Genomic DNA, 17,624 nt, shown 5'->3' with positions numbered 1-17,624 from the left:
AATCGCCTGCTTAGGAACTGATTGGCAGGCATTTAATAACTGGTTTAGAAAGGTTGACCTTGCTTCGATCATACATTGATGCAAATAGATTGTTCCATGTGCATAGGCTGTCTTTGTTTTCAGTTGCACGTGCCTATTTACAAAGCATAATGCGCTGCCAATAATGGTGGTTTTTAAGCAAGCTTAAAAATCAATTCACATGACAAAAATCATTTCACTCAATGATCACTGGATGATTGGCAGCCTGTTTCTACTAAACTGCAGTGAGTTCTCCTGGAGCAGTGGTATGCAAGCAAGTCAGTCAGCAGGAATCCCGCAACTGCTGCAGGTCGAGGAGAGGGAGGCTGGGAAAATGGTGGAAGGGCTTTTATGAAAGAACCGACATCTGAAACAAGCCAAAGAGAAGGCATAAACTGAAACTGAACATTAGTGGCTGCAAGGACAAACAATTCAAAGCTTTCAAAACTATCAGCAGAACATAGAGATTGTGTTATAGCAAATACTGTCCCTAGTGTGCAATATAAAGCCAGAATTGCATGTTAACTATTGTATTAATTGTGCTGCCCTAATTAATGACTGCGCTATGATCGGAAGCTTCCCAATAATTTTGCAGTGTAAATGCACCCATATTGTCTCTGCATCTCTTTCTCATTCCCTATCTCACCTCCATTTCTTTATTTTTTTGGTATTTACTATTTTTGCCATTTTGGAAAACATGTTTATATATTGTATAGAGTAATGTGGCTGTGATTATCTTAAATTCATAGCAGTTCAGCTCCAATCTGTGCAAATTTAGGAAATGTAGGAAATGGACAACACTCAAAGGAACCGATGAATACAAAAGACTACAATATAACATGGCAAACCAATATTATTTTCAAAACATTTTTTAAAGTGTTCTTTGTATACTAGTATTTACAGATGTGTAGTAAAGTACATTTTATGATCTCTTTCGCTGCAACAACAATAGATTCAGGTAACAGCACCTTATATATATACTGCAAAAGAACAAATATGAGAACCAGTAATAATAGGCAAATATTTTTTATAGAAATAGATGGAGATGGCTTCCTTTACTGATTAATTTCTGGTGAATGATGCATTCATCATTCATTCAAATACTTTTATGATCATCCAAACTAAGTGCAGTTATAGATACATAGTCATCTAACCATTCATTTGGATGATTTCCCGCAAACGCAAATGGAAATAGAAAGTAAAACACACAAAAGAACATTTATGTTTCCATGTAAGCATTTTTACTTTATTTTTTCAATTCTGATCTCTGTTGTTTTGAGCTATTGGAAATGATTTAGAACAAGTATTTGAAAGCTGACATTGTCTACTGTCCAATACATTACCTTTCATTTCATCTAAACTGCACCCGTAAAGTCACATATTCAGTAGACTCTGTCTCATTATAGTGTATATTTAACTTTAGTAAACTCAATATAAAAGTTCTGGAAAGAAAGAAAAAGAGAAGGAAAGAAAGAAATAGGGGGAAGGTGGAGAGAGAGGAAGAGAGTGAAGGAGTGAAAAAAGATAAATAATTATAGTCTACAAATCAGTTTTGCAGTTAAAATGTATATATTTAAAGATCACATATACTTTAGTGCACTCAGTGTTCTGCTAAATTTGCATTTGATTTTTGTCTCAATATGATTGTAGTCACAGCAGTTACAGCTGTTCACATATTACTCATACTGTGAGGAGACATTGGTCAGCTTCGTTTTTTGGGCACTTGAGTGCAGTGAAAGCTCCTGTCTCACCCTTAAATTTGCAAGATATGTCCCAGAAGAGATATGATTACATTTGGTAAAGTTTTGTGTGCACCTTGTAGTGGTGAATGGGAACATGCAAATTGTCCAATTTGTGCACTAATTATCTCAATTTTTAAGAGTAGTGTAAATAGCAGTAATGCAATTCGAAATTCATAATTTAAATGTTCACAAATACTTTATTGCATTCAGTGAGCTATTGCCTTTTTTTTGTTTCTATACTATTGCAGTTACATCAGTTTGTTCCTGGAGATAGATAGATAGATAGATAGATAGATAGATAGATAGATAGATAGATAGATAGATAGATAGATAGATAGATAAGAAATTAAAGTTGTTACGCTCAACTATAGCAAAAAACAGTGGAAAATAATTATTTCATGCCAAAGATACACAATGTTTTACCTTAAGGCTCAAGCCCTTCTTCACTTGAGAAAGGCACACACCTTAAGCCAAAACATTATCTACCTTAGGTATCAAATAAGATTTTTTTTTTCTTCATTTTTTTGTTATGTTTGGAGTGCAACCTTTTTTTCTCCTATTTATTATTATGTTCCATTTACTTATGGATTTAGAGGACCGCGCTAACATTTCGCAAGACTGGCGCAACTCCATTTCCTTTTTGTAGATAGATAGAAAGATAGATAGATAGATAGATCGATAGATAGATAGATAGATAGATAGATAGATAGATAGATATGGGATAGATAGATAGATAGATAGATAGATAGATAGATAGATCTATAGATGGATAGATAGATAGATAGATAGATAGATAGATAGATAGATAGATAGATAGATAGATAGATAGATAGGTAGATAGATAGAAACTAGGCTCTAAAATTCGAAATTGTCAGTTTCTTGTATTACCTGTGTCCATGGTCACTGGAAAAAAACTACACTACAGAAGATGAACCCTTTTAAACAAATGTAGCAGAGAAACCTGACCTAAGCTACAATTCATATTACTAGATTTAATGACTAATTTCTATTACATGAAACAAACATTACATATGTCATTACAGCATTATAAGGAAGTATTAATTTAATGAAGAATGTGTAACTTTACTTCTATATCAATAGAACTTTTATTTTCATACCTATCGCGCCCAGCAGGGAGCTAATCCCCTTTTCTTAAACTTAACAAGCAGCATTGTGATTGAATTAAACACATAATACCTTCTTTGATGCTATGGTATCTCTCGCCATACAGAGAAAGTTGACTTGTTCCAGCTGCGCCAGATCAAATGTTATACTTACCCTATCTACTAAAATAGATTAGCTTCATTTCTTTTCAAAAGCTAAAAATGGGGGATCGGGATGTTTCGTTGCAGGTCTCTGTCAATGGGTCAGAAGTTCTAGATTGCAATTGAAATAAATCTCTTTGAATAAAAAAGGCCCCTTAGACGACACTGGCGGGGGCTCTTCAGAATAAGGTATGTTATGTAGGAATCACCGAATTGTTCAAATACAATGATATCCTTTGTGCTTCAGTTCTATGTGTCTATGCCTATGCAGAACTCACAATGCTGGCAGTGCTGTACTTGGATTTGGAGTTCTAACTGTGAATAGCTTCAACAGCAGTGCAGGGTTTTTGGGGGGATTTGCAGCACAGCAAGATTAAGAATCGTGCCCCAGGTAACAGACTGAATACTGGCATTATAAGTTCTGTTCTGAGTTCTAGTTTACAATTGACAATCATTGTATTATGTTTCATTTGTTACAATCCTGGCATCAAAGAGAACTTTCCATGATGAACCTCAGCAGCAATAAAAAATACGATAAACATTCCATAATCTCAATTTGTAAAGCCGAGAATCACCAAGAGAGATAACCCCTCCATACAGTGCTCTCAAGCAGGGCTCATTTATTTTGGTATTGATGTTTTGCAGTATATGTATCGGCCAAACTGTTGTGCGGGATCTGGGAGGTTACAGCAGAGATTTCAGGCTGCCGTCTGCAGTGATTAACCTACCTGCACACTGAGAGATTAGCAAGTAAACCCCTCTCAGTGTTTATATCAATAGAATAGGCTCTCCATGTTTTGTCATTATATTATACATTTACAAGATTACACGCTCTTAAATTGAATTAAAACTTCAGCCAAATGTTAAAATTATTATTTTTTTACTTGCCCATGTAAAACATGATCAATCACGCTAATTGTTATATAAGGAAGCGTTGATGTCATGTAAACAATACAAATTGGGTCTTTTTTTGTCAAAACTATGTTAAAGAAATACTGACCTTGTTGCAACCAATCACACTGGGGCTTTCATTTTTCTACAGTTGTTTATGAAAAGAATAGAAATAAACTCTGTTTGGTTGCAATATACAAGACATGGTAACTATATACAGTACAGACCAAAAGTTTGGACACACCTTCTCATTTAAAGATTTTTCTGTATTTTCATGACTATGAAAATTGTACATTCACACTGAATGCATCAAAACTATGAAATAACACATGTGGAATTATATACTTAACAAAAAAGTGTGAAACAACTAAAATTATGTCTTATATTCTGGGTTCTTCAAAGTAGCCACCTTTTGCTTTGATGACTGCTTTGCACACTCTTGGCATTCTCTTGATGAGCTTCAAGAGGTAGTCACCGGGAATGGTTTTCACTTCACAGGTGTGCCCTGTCAGGTTTAATAAGTGGGATTTCTTACCTTATAAATGGGGTTAGGACCATCAGGTGTGTTGTGCAGAAGTCCGGTGGATACACAGCTGATAGTCCTACTGAATAGACTGTTAGAATTTGTATTATGGCAAGAAAAAAGCAGATAAGTAAAGAAAAACGAGTGGCCATCATTACTTTAAGAAATGAAGGTCAATCAGTCTGAAAAATTGGGAAAACTTTGAAAGTGTCCCCAAGTGCTGTGGCAAAAACCAACAAGCGTTACAAAGAAACTAGCTCACATGAGGACCGCCCCAGGAAAGGAAGACCAAGAGTCACCCCTGCTTCTGAGGATAAGTTTATCCAAGTCACCAGCCTCTGAAATCGCAGATTAACAGCAGCTCAGATTAGAGACCAGGTCAATGCCACACAGAGTTCAAATAGCAGACACATCTCTACAACAACTGTTAGGAGGAGACTTTGTGCAGCAGGCCTTCATGGTAAAATAGCTGCTAGGAAACCACTGCTAAGGACAGGCAACAAGCAGAAGAGACTTGTTTGGGCTAAAGAACACAAGGAATGGACAATAGACCAGTGGAAATCTGTGCTTTGGTCTGATGAGTCCAAATTTGAGATCTTTGGTTCCAACCACCTTGTCTTTGTGCGACGCAGAAAAGGTGAACGGATGGACTCTACATGCCTGGTTCCCACCGTGAAGCATTGAGGAGGAGGTGTGATGGTGTGGGGGTGCTTTGCTGGTGACACTGTTGGGGATTTATTCAAAATTGAAGGCATACTGAACCAGCATGGCTACCACAGCATCTTGCAGCGGCATGCTATTCCATCCGGTTCGTGTTTAGTTGGACCATCATTTATTTTTCAACAGGACAATGACCCCAAACTCCCCTCCAGGTAGCTGTGTAAGGGCTATTTGACCAAGAAGGAGAGTGATGGGGTGCTACGCCAGATGACCTGGCCTCCACAATCACCAGACCTGAACCCAATCGAGATGGTTTGGGGTGGGCTGGACCGCAGAGTGAAGGCAAAAGGGCCAACAAGTGCTAAGCATCTCTGGGAACTCCTTCAAGATTGTTGGAAGACCATTGCCGGTGACTACCTCTTGAAGCTCATCAAGAGAATGCCAAGAGTGTGCAAAGCAGTCATCAAAGCAACAGGTGGCTACTTTGAAGAACTTAGAATATAAGACATATTTTCAGCTGTTTCACACTTTTTTGTTAAGTATATAATTCCACATGTGTTAATTCATAGTTTTGATGCCTTCAGTGTGAATTTACAATTTTCATAGTCATGAAAATACAGAACAATCTTTAAAGGAGAAGGTGTGTCCAAACATTTGGTCTGTACTGTACAGTGGGTATGGAAAGTATTCAGACCCCTTTAAATTTTTCACTCTTTATTTCATTGCAGCCATTTGGTAAATTCAAAAAAGTTCATGTGTTTCAAATTAATTTATACTCTGCACCCCATCTTGACTAAAAAAACAGAAATGTTGGCAAATTTAATAAAAAAGAAAAACTGAAATATCACACGGTCATAAGTATTCAGACCCTTTGCTTAGACACTCACATTTAAGTCATATACTGTCCATTTCCTTGATATCCTCCTTGAGATGGTTCTACTCCCTCATTGGAGGCCAGCTGTGTTTAATTAAATTAATAAGATTTGATTTAGAAAGGCCCACACCTGTCTATATAAGATCTCAGTGTCAGTGTCAGACCAAATGAAAATTATGAGGTCAAAGTAACTGGCCAAGGAGATCAAAGACAGAATTGTGGCAAGGCACAGATCTGGCCAAGGTTACAAAAGAATTTTTGCAGTACTCAAGGTTCCTAAGAGCACAGTGTCCTCCATAATCCTTAAATGGAAGAAGTTTGGGACCACAAGAAGTCTTCCTAGACCTGACTGTCCAGCCAAACTGAGCAATCATGGGAGAAGAGCCTTGGTGAGAGTGGTAAAGAAGAACCCAAGATCTCTGTGGCTGAGCTCCAGAGGTGCAGTAAGGAGATGGGAGAAAGTTCCACAAAGTCAACTATCACTGCAGCCCTCCATCAGTTTGGCCTATGCGACAGAGTGGCCTGATGGAAGCCTCTCCTCAGTGCAATACATATGAAAGAATGCATAGAGTTTGCTAAAAACACATGAAGGACTCCCAGACTATGAGAAATAAGATTCTCTGGTGTGATGAGAGGAAGATAGACCTTTTTGGTGATAATCCTAAGCAGTATGTGTGGAGAAAACCAGGCACTGCTCATCACCTGCCCAATACCATCCCAACAGTGAAACATGGTGGTGGCAGCATTATGCTATGGGGGTGTTTTTCAGCTGCAGTGACAGGACAACTGGTTGTCATTGAAGGAAACTTGAATGTGGTCAAGTACAGAGATATCCTGGATGAAAATCTCTTCCAGAGTGCTCTGGACCTCAGACTTGGCCGAAGGTTCACCTTCTAACAAGACAATGACCCTAAGCACACAGCTAAAATGACAAAGGAGTGACTTCAGAACAACTCTGTGACCATTCTTGACTGGCCCAGCCAGAGCCCTGACCTAAACCCAATTGAGCATCTCTGGAGAGACTTGAAAATGGCTGTCCACCAACATTCACCATCCAACCTGACAGAACTGGAAAGGATCTGCAAGGAAGAATGGCAGAGGATCCCCAAATCCAGATGTCAAAAACTTGTTGCATCATTCCCAAGAAGACTCATGGCTGTACTAGCTCAAAAGGGTGCTTCTACTCAATACTGAGCAAAGGGTCTGAATACTTATGACCATGTGATATTTCAGTTTTCCTTTTTAAATAAATTTTAAAAAATTACTACATTTCTATTTTTTCAGTCAAGATGGGGTGCAAAGTGTACATTAGCGAGAAAAAAATGAAATTTTTTTAATTTACCAAATGGCTACAATGAAACAGAGAGTGAAAAATGTAAAAGGGTCTGAATACTTTCTGTACCCACTGTATATGTAGATCAACCCCATGTTAAATACTGATTTATAAGCATGCATGTTTATTTTAAACAGGAAGGAAACACTAGGTGCTACCCAAAATTTCTGATGACTGTTTAATTCTCTAGGGAACAAATAAGATCTGCTATGTTGTAAGTAACCGGAATCCTTGTTTCCACTGACACCTTCCAATAGGGAACATTTGAGAGACCCCTATGAACATTTGACTATGATCAAATTGCATTTTTGACAAATGTCAGAGACTCCAATTGGGCTAATGTCTGAAGCCCTGAATAATGGAATTCATATGGAACCCCTGGTGGTAATTTTGACTTTAATAAAGCAGACAGAGTCACACTGGGCTTCGTGTGGCCTATATTACAGCAGTGATCGCCTTCTTAAGTGCCGTTGACAAATATTTTACTCTCTCTTTTTGAAGCCAAAACAGAGATCAGACAGAGCAAAAAGGATGTAAAGCAAACATATTAAAACTGTATGTAATTTACATTCCAGATATTTTCTTATGTCAGACAAGGTTTAGTCCTACTTCACATTTACAAGTAAACAACAGTAACACAAATGCAGCAAACATCAATATATACAATATGTGGCACATAGCTGCAATGAATACTGTGCCCAATGATACATCACATGGAAATAATACTTTCCACGTTTGGGAGAAAATGTCCCAATGTAAAAGAGTCATGCGATAACAATGTAACAATGCCATATAGTCACATCTATATATACCAGGGGTTAGCACCTCCTTCCACCAGTTCCTCGCTACCTCTAATGTGTCCACGCCAATCATCCTTATCTCTATAGTCATAAGTCACAAAATAATGAAGTGCTACTAATGTCTAGTAGTCACACCGCAGAGCAACCAGTGAGCATAGTTATCATAGATCATAGCTAACTTTGAACTCATCCCTTTAAGTGATAATATGTCTAGTGACAGCCCAACTAGGACCCTTATTGAAGTTGAGGGTGTTAGCAAGAGGTAAACTGGTGCAGCAGAGTTTAGGTAGTCCCCCGCTTGCCAGGTGCGCTGATTTGCCTGGTGCAGCTAATTACTGGTCTCAATGGTCATGCCAAAAAATGCAGTATGTGACCACACATGGAGTACTGCGAACATTTTTGGGCACGGATGCTCAGGAAGGATATAATGGAATTATAGCGAATACAAAGGAGGGCAACAAAATTAATAAAGGGGATGAGGGAACTACAATACCCAGAGAGATTAACAAAACTAGGATTAATTAGTCTAGAAAAAAGATGACTGAGGGGAGATCTAATAACCATGTATAAGTATATAAGGGGACAATACAAATATCTCTCCGAGGATCTGTTTATACCAAGGAAGGTGACGTCACAAGGGGGCATTCTCTGCGTCTGGAGGAGAGAAGGTTTTTCCACCAACATAGAGGAGGATTCTTTACTGTTAGGGCAGTGAGAATCTGGAATTCCTTGCCTGAGGAGGTGGTGATGGCGAACTCAGTCGAGGGGTTCAAGAGAGGCCTGGATGTCTTCCTGGAGTGTAACAATATTGTATCTTACAGTTATTAGGTTCTTTAGAAGGATGCAGATCTGGGGATTTATTCTGATGGAATATAGGCTGATCTGGATGGATAAATGTATTTTTTCGGCCTTGCTAACTATGTTACTATGTTACTTGGCAGGTTAGCATTAATGTATTTTTAAAATATGTAATTACATTTTTTGCTGCTAGCTTTTAATTTTTAATGCCAGTTATATAAATCAACATGCAGTGAATTTCCCAAAAATGCGCCTTTTTTGTAGGAAAAATATTTGTATATAGAAAACGAACATTAGTTATGGAAAATATATTTTACTCATCCTCTTGTTATAAATTTATATTTTTGGTTTTGATAGGGGATGAGAAAGGCTGTAGAAGGCACATGTACAAAAACAGTCAATGGTCACCTTTTATCACGTAGCTCAGAATAATGCACCTTTTTTTTAATACTTTTTTAACAATCCCTAGTAGCACTAAGTACATACAAGCTTATAAACTATCAAGACATCCATTTGGAATCCATTTTAGACATCAGCAATTTACAAGAACTACTACTGTTTGCTATGTTAAATAATTACAATGCTGTGATTTTTTTTTCATGTGCATATTGAGTTGATAAAAAAAGGTCATCTGATCTGCTCTATTGAAAAATATTGGTCTGAGCTCAATCATTTTTATTACGGACAGCGCCCGGATGGGAAATGGAGTCATGGGAATGTCACCCAACTGAAGTTCATTAGCTTTTGCTCTTTCGTGAAATTTAAGTGGTAATAAGAGGCTGCTAGAGGTGGGCCTCCAGCTAAAGGGACCCCTGAGGAGCTGCACAGGCTGCACCAATGGCATTCCCATCCCTGGGCCCAGGATACATACTAGAATTGCAGTCATGCATTGTATTTATATTGTCTTTACATGACATACTATACAACATTTTAGGCATTTAGTTCTTCTTGTGTGTCCCTTATTACAGAGTGACAAACACTTTTTTTTTAATTTAGAGATCATTTTTGATATTTCTCATATTTATTTCTGTAAAAGTAGGAATGTGTGCTCATTTGCCATGAGTTGAAGCTGTCTGTGTCTCTAAGTCACAGGAGATTTGAATAATATATTACAGCACTTATTTATCAGAACATATGTTTGCTTTCATGAACCTCAAGATAAATGTTACTGCTACAAATAAGCTTAAAATCAATGAGTGGAAAATAGATACAACACTTATATGGGCATGCTTCAAGGTATGAAAATGTAACATTTTACGCTGTAATGGAAGACTTTATTGAGTATGAGCTGGAGGTTTTCTTTGGTATTTAGGGAAATGTAAGTATTAGTAAGTTGCCATTTCAGACTAATTAGAGGAATTGTAAAACCTTAGGCTAAAATGTCTTTAAAAAAGATGATTTCAGTGTAAGCTTTCATATTATATGAAAATATCATGGCCATCACTGTTTTAGATGTTAAATCAATAATAACATGAAATATTAAAAGAAAACATTTCAGTAGTCTGACAATTAATAAGACAGTAAGCTCAGGAGCTCACAACCTTTGAAAAAGATTAAAACTGTAGAAAATATTAGAAAGTAACATCTTGAGTTTTCAGGCAAAAAAATGTTTAAAAAAACCCTCTCTGTCTCCTTCATTCCAATGCTGATTCTCCAGCTATCATTGCAGTATTTTTTACAATGTCACTGCTTCGGTCGATTAGTGTTATTAGTCGTACAATGCCATTACAATATTGTTATTATTTCTAGGTAATAAGAGCCATGTTGGCCAAAGTGCAACATGTGACCACTGAACATATAAAGAAACCAGCAATATACCTATAAGTAAGTATACTAAACTCAAACTAATCATAAATAATAAGGAGAATCAAGAGTTTTTACATATAAAAAGTATATATTTTATTACATATAATGTTAATAAATATTCATTATAACAAGTACAAAGACAATCTGTCAATATGGAAGGGAAGATGATCCAGCTTGGTGATAACGTAGCGTGAACGCTTAAACACAGGACTGACTATGTGCTGAAATTCCTGGACAATTACCAACTGCCAGGTGGGCATATATAAGGTAACCCTAGATGGACCCAATTTGAATGAGAGCGACAGCACCTGTTATATATCAGTACTAGTCGCACTGTTAGAGTAACTGCGCTAGTTCAATGAACTGTTAGGTGTCGCATCATATTCAAAGAGGGACCGCACATAAAACATATAATAAGGTATAAAGGTTATTTACCCATATCGTCAGAGTGTCAGACCTGGGAGCGTTCACTTTCCCCGACGCGCGTTTCGCAAGAAAGGATTCTCGCTTCCTCAAGGGGGCGTGGTCTTACAGGGGTACGCGTCAGCATTAAGTACAACCTTATTCCGGTCACATGATAACAGACCGACAAATAGCATGACGCCTCTGAGCGTCAGGTGTGGGTACCGCTCCTAAGCTACCATCTGCCTATCAGCGATCCCCATGTACCCGCCGGGAGCAGTGGCCGGTACCAAGCCGCATGACATCCGACAAGCAACAGGAGATCGCTGAATGACAGCGCAGAGAAGAACAACGGTACAACCACACTTGAAATAAGGACGATCAGATAATGTTAACACTGTTTTAAGTTTATGTGTTTTCCTGTTTTTATTCATTGTTTCTTTTATCTTATTTTTAGACTTATGGCAATCGTTATATATTTATGGCTGGCAATTCATTACGGTCACCAACTGCGTCGGGGAAAGTGAACGCTCCCAGGTCTGACACTCTGACGATATGGGTAAATAACCTTTATACCTTATTATATGTTTTATGTGCGGTCCCTCTTTGAATATGATGCGACACCTAACAGTTCATTGAACTAGCGCAGTTACTCTAACAGTGCGACTAGTACTGATATATAACAGGTGCTGTCGCTCTCATTCAAATTGGGTCCATCTAGGGTTACCTTATATATGCCCACCTGGCAGTTGGTAATTGTCCAGGAATTTCAGCACATAGTCAGTCCTGTGTTTAAGCGTTCACGCTACGTTATCACCAAGCTGGATCATCCTCCCTTCCATATTGACAGATTGTCTTTGTACTTGTTATAATGAATATTTATTAACATTATATGTAATAAAATATATACTTTTTATATGTAAAAACTCTTGATTCTCCTTATTATTTATATGTGACTACTGAAGTCAGTGATTGGCTGACAAGTCACATGCCAGCCGCTTGTATACAAAGCAGAAAAACTAGAGGTATTTTTCTGGATCTGATGGGAACTGCTGAGGACAAAACAGATTTTTTTACAACACTTTCTGCTGCTTTTGCTGTTGGTTTTTATGTTGCACTAAACCAAATAGCAAAGCCACTAGAGACTCTAGGTCTACAAAAATTCAATTTTCAACAGCAGAAAAAAAGGCAGGGTGCAGACAGCCCTTAAAGCAAGATGTTAGCAACACAGGTGCAAAATACCTAATCGAAAAGTAGGGGCGTGACTAATAGGCTGTGAACCAGACACTATGCAGTACCATTGTGTGAACAACGCCCTATGTGGGCCTTTATTGTGCAATTGTATACTGGGCAGTCACCCCCTCCAGGAATGGGTATGCGGAGAGTGGCTGTTGATCTGGTATTTTGCACTTGTGTTGCTAACATCTTGCTTTATGGGCTGGCTGCACCCTGCAGTGCATTTGTTCCAAGATCTGGGCAGGTAAGTTTTGCTGCCTTTTTTTTCTGCTGTTGACAATTGGTTTTTATGTTGTTAGATAACCCAGTCGTTTTGATGCATTCATATTGCCAGGAAGGGGTTAAAAACATGAAAATATCATATTCTCCATTCTCCACACCTTTCCCTCTTCCCTCATTCACTAATTCTTTAAAGTTTTAGCTTTCCCTCTGGTCTTCACATCACTGACAATATTATTATTATTATTATTATTATTATTTATTTATATAGCACCATTCATTCCATGGTGCTGTACATGAGAAGGGGTTACATACAAATTACAGATATCACTTACAGTAAACAAACTAACAATGACAGACTGATACAGAGGGGCGAGGACCCTGCCCTTGTGGGCTTACATTCTGCAGGATTATGAGGAAGGAGACAGTAGGTTGGGGGTTGCAGGAGCTCTGGTGTTGGTGAGGCGGTAGCTTCGGTAGTGATGAGGAGGCAGCGGGGTCAGTGCAGGCTGTAGGCTTTCCTGAAGAGATGAGTTTTCAGGTTCCGTCTGAAGGATCCGAATGTGGTTGATAGTCGGACGTGTTGGGGCAGAGAGTTCCAGAGGATGGGGGATATTCGGGAGAAGTCTTGGAGGCGATTGGATGAGGAGCGAATAAGTGTGGAGGAGAGAAGGAGGTCTTGGGAGGACCGGAGATTACGTGAGGGAAGATATCGGGAGATTAGTTCAGAGATATATGGAGGAGACAGGTTATGGATGGCTTTGTAGGTCAGTATTAGTAATTTGAACTGGATACGCTGAGGGAATGTGAGCCAGTGAAGAGATTTGCAGAGGGGGGAAGCGGAGGAGTAGCAAGGAGAGAGATTAGTCGGGCAGCAGAGTTAAGGATGGACTGGAGAGGTGCAAGGGTGTTAGCTGAGAGGCCGCAGAAAAGGATGTTGCAGTAGTCAAGGCGGGAGATGATGAGGGCATGCACAAGCAATTTAGTAGATCGAAGGTTGAGGAAAGGATGGATTCTGGAGATATTTTTGAGCTGGAAGCGACAGGAGGTGGAAAGAGCTTGGATGTGCGGTTGAAGGACAGGGCAGAGTCGAAGGTTACTCCGAGGCAGCTTACTTCCGGTATGGGGGAAAGTATTATGTCATTGATTGCGATAGATAGGTCAGGTAAGGAAGATCTGTGGGATGGAGGAAAGATGATGAGTTCAGATTTGTCCACATTGAGTTTGAGGAAGCGAGAGGAGAAGAAGGAGGATATGGCTGATAGGCACTCTGGGATTCTGGACAGCAGAGCGTGCGTGTTCCCACAGAGTTACGTGGGGTTATGTGGAGACGCACATCATAACATCATAACTAGTGTTGAGCAATACCTTCCGATACTTGAAAGTATCGGTATCGGATAGTATCGGCCGATACCCGAAAAATATCGGATATCGCCGATACCCGATACCAATACAAGTCAATGGGACTCAAGTATCGGAAGGTATCCTGGATGGTTCCCAGGGTCTGAAGGAGAGGAAACTCTCCTTCAGGCCCTGGGATCCATATTCATGTAAAAAATAAAGAATTAAAATAAAAAATATGGATATACTCACCCGTCCGGGGGCCCCTGGACCTTACCAATTGTAACCGGCAGCCTCCGTTCCTAAGAATGAGCAGTTTAAGACCTTCGCTGATGTCGCGGCTTGTGATTGGTCGCGTGCCGCTCATGTGACCGCTCACGTGACCAATCACAGGCCGCGACGTCATCGCAGGCCCTAAACTCCTCAATGAGGAGTTTAGGACCTGCGATGACATCGCGGCCTGTGATTGGTCGCGAGAGCGGTCACATGAGCGGCACGCGACCAATCAGAAGCCGCGACGTCATCGAAGGCCCTTCACGTGCTCATTCTTAGGAACGGAGGCTGCCGGTTACAGCGGTAAGGTCCAGGGGCCGCCGGAGAGGTGAGTATATCCATATTTTTTATTTTAATTCTTTATTTTTTACTTGAATATGGATCCGATTCCGATTTCCGATATCACAAAAGTATCGGAACTCGGTATTGGAATTCCGATACCGCAAGTATCGGCCGATACCCGATACTTGCGGTATCGGAATGCTCAACACTAATCATAACTTATGTTGACATCTACCCAGTGCAATAGGGAACAGACAGAGACAGGTGAGGGTTAAGGTGATATTTTTTTAACCCCATCCAGACTCATCCTTTTATTATGCTTTCAGGTCTGGATACCTTGCAGCAGAGTAAACTGTTTTTTTATGGCAATCAAGGAAGATTTGATTTGCATGAAATTAATTTGATGCAGAGCAATTTTCTCGGTCAAGATCGAGCAAACTTGTATATTTGCATTTTGACAAATTAACTCATTTACGTTGAACATCTCAGAATGGCTATGTGATCCTTCATGTACGTTTCCATGTCTAATCTTAAAATGAACATTTTATGAACCTGGTTCTACGTAGACTTATATAGTGCTCATTATTATTTCAGTATTAGGGCAGATGCACAAGATCGCTTTTCTCTCCAGCCATGAATCATCGTCTGATTATGCTGATCAGACTCTGATCAGAGTTTGATCAGAGTTTAATCAAAGTGGGATCAGTTTTTCTCGGAGGTGGTAAGAAAAAAAGAACAGTTTTTCCACCTTCTTCACTCAGTCAGTCCATGAAAATTGAACCGCTTTCTGACCTGTATTCCAATGTTTTCTACGGACCCATAGACTTGCATGGCCCACTTTGATCCAACACTAGGAACAAAATCAGACATTTCAGAACATTGAAATAATTATTTATGTAGTTTTTTCTGTCAAATCTGGTGAAAAATGCATTTTACCATATTTTCAAACGTAAATTTAAGCAGGGGATTGAAGCTCTATATCAGGTAAATAGAGACCAAAATGCTATGAACATACAATAAATACTTCATCAGCACAGAAATTTGAACATTAACTAATTCCAGCATAAATAGCATTTTACTATTTTCTTCCTAAACACTGCACTACAAATTATCGAAGCTCGAATCTTACAGCATATTTTTTTTCTACAGTAAAGACAATTACTTAATAGCCTCAACTTGAAACTATTGGTTGCATATTCTTTTGTTTCGTATTGTTAATTTATTAACAATGGCAGCTTGTAGATGTTGGGTTACGCTAATAACTTCAGCCTTGCACTTTTGAAGTGATGGAGAATACTAGAATTTATCAGAACATTGCATTGTAGGCCTTGGTGATAAATATGCCATGGTAGGGGCTAACGGGTCCAACGAATGATGGAAGTGACTACTCCTTGAGCTAAAAGCCTCACAATGGAGCATTATAAATAGGTGGGGGGTCATGTCAAGGTAATTTTGAGTGATGTTGCAGGGCAAGTATCACTTAGCAACACATTTTTAATGCATGATTATTCTCTGTTCTGAGAAAAAGCTCTGCCATAGTCCACCAGAAGCAGAAACAATCAGCACATACTCTATTGTTCAGATCTTTCAATCATGTTTGCAGAAACAATCTAATCAGTATTTAGCCATCATAGAGTTTTTGCAGTCATTTTTCTATAAGCATGCCTCCTTTATAGCTAGCTCTAAATCTTTGGTTGGCAGATCTTTAGTTTAGTGATGTTATGTGCAAGGAACTAATAGAATCTAGGAAACTAAACAAGGATTTGGTAGATACTGTATATTGTACATGTTCGTTGTTACATATTTTTTCAGGGCTACATTTTGTTTGGTTGTATTTAATTATTCAATAGGATCTACTCCTTAAATTAATTTAATACAGAACCTTAAACTGTCTTTTTTTTGTCAAAAAGTTCATTCACAAATTACTTACTTCCTTTTCTAGTAACAAGCAATATGGCTGCAATTGAAAATTCCTTAGGTACAGTAGATAATGATCTGCATTCACGACACACAATAACTAGGAATTCAATGTATTACTGAGGTTGTCCAGTATATTTTAATTTCAAACAATACTAGGTGTACTTAAATAGCAATAAAAAATATTACAAAAAATAATCCTCATTATTGACCTTATAAGTTTTTGCTGCTGCAGTGCCCTCTCTCCAGTGGTTCTCGTCTCTCTTTGTTTATTTCCTGCAGTAATCAAGTGCTGGACAGTACATAAATGACAGACATCAGATGTCTCCTAGTTTAACTACAGTCATTACTCAAAAAGAGGAAAGTAATCGGCAAATCCATCCAACATTTTGCACTTTCTCAAGACAAAGCAATTCATGTTCAGAAACTATACAGCTTTTTTATCTACTTGACACGAGAGTACAAAATGTTTAACATTAGTGATGAGTAGTGTTGAGCGATACCGTCCGATACTTGAAAGTATCGGTATCGGAAAGTATCGGCCGATACCGGCAAAGTATCGGATCCAATCCGATACCGATACCCGATACCAATACAAGTCAATGGGACTCAAGTATCGGACGGTATCCCTGATGGTTCCCAGGGTCTGAAGGAGAGGAAACTCTCCTTCAGGCCCTGGGAACCATATTAATGTGTAAAATAAAGAATTAAAATAAAAAATATTGCTATACTCACCTCTCCGACGCAGCCTGGACCTCACCGAGGGAACCGGCAGCGTTGTTTGCTTAAAATGCGCGCTTTTCCTTCCTTCCGTGACGTCACGGCTTGTGATTGGTCGCGTGCCGCCCATGTGGCCGCGACGTGACCAATCACAGCAAGCCGTGACGTAATTTTCAGGTCCTTCTAGGCATTCAGTATTTTAAAATTACGTTCCGGCTTTGTGATTGGTCGCGTCGCGGGTCACATGGGCGACGCGACCAATCACAAGCCGTGACGTCACGGGAGGCAGGAGACGCGCGCATTTTAAAATGCGCGCGTGTCCAGCCTCCCGTGACGTCACGGCTTGTGATTGGTCGCGTCGCCCATGTGACCGCGACGCGACCAATCACAAAGCCGGAACGTAATTTTAAAATACTGAAGGACCTGAAATTACGTCACGGCTTGCTGTGATTGGTTGCGTCGCGGCCACATGGGCGACGCGACCAATCACAAGCCGTGACGTCACGGGAGGCTGGACACGCGCG

At 39.3% G+C, this 17,624-nt stretch overlaps 1 protein-coding gene and 1 pseudogene across 4 annotated transcripts in view; both read left to right on the top strand.

Moving 5' to 3' along the window:
* Positions 1-17,624, top strand: part of NLGN1 (neuroligin 1) — a 1,307,981-nt gene that overhangs the window by 201,323 nt on the left and 1,089,034 nt on the right. The gene's annotated exons all lie outside the window — the stretch shown is intronic.
* LOC143803995 (V-type proton ATPase subunit G 1-like) lies at positions 287-3,340 on the top strand (annotated as a pseudogene).

The sequence above is a fragment of the Ranitomeya variabilis genome, chromosome 2 (assembly GCF_051348905.1).
Source record: "Ranitomeya variabilis isolate aRanVar5 chromosome 2, aRanVar5.hap1, whole genome shotgun sequence".
Taxonomy (NCBI): Eukaryota; Metazoa; Chordata; class Amphibia; order Anura; family Dendrobatidae; genus Ranitomeya; species Ranitomeya variabilis.
Note: the sequence above shows the minus strand (reverse complement) of the source record. Positions and strands in the feature narration are given on the sequence as shown.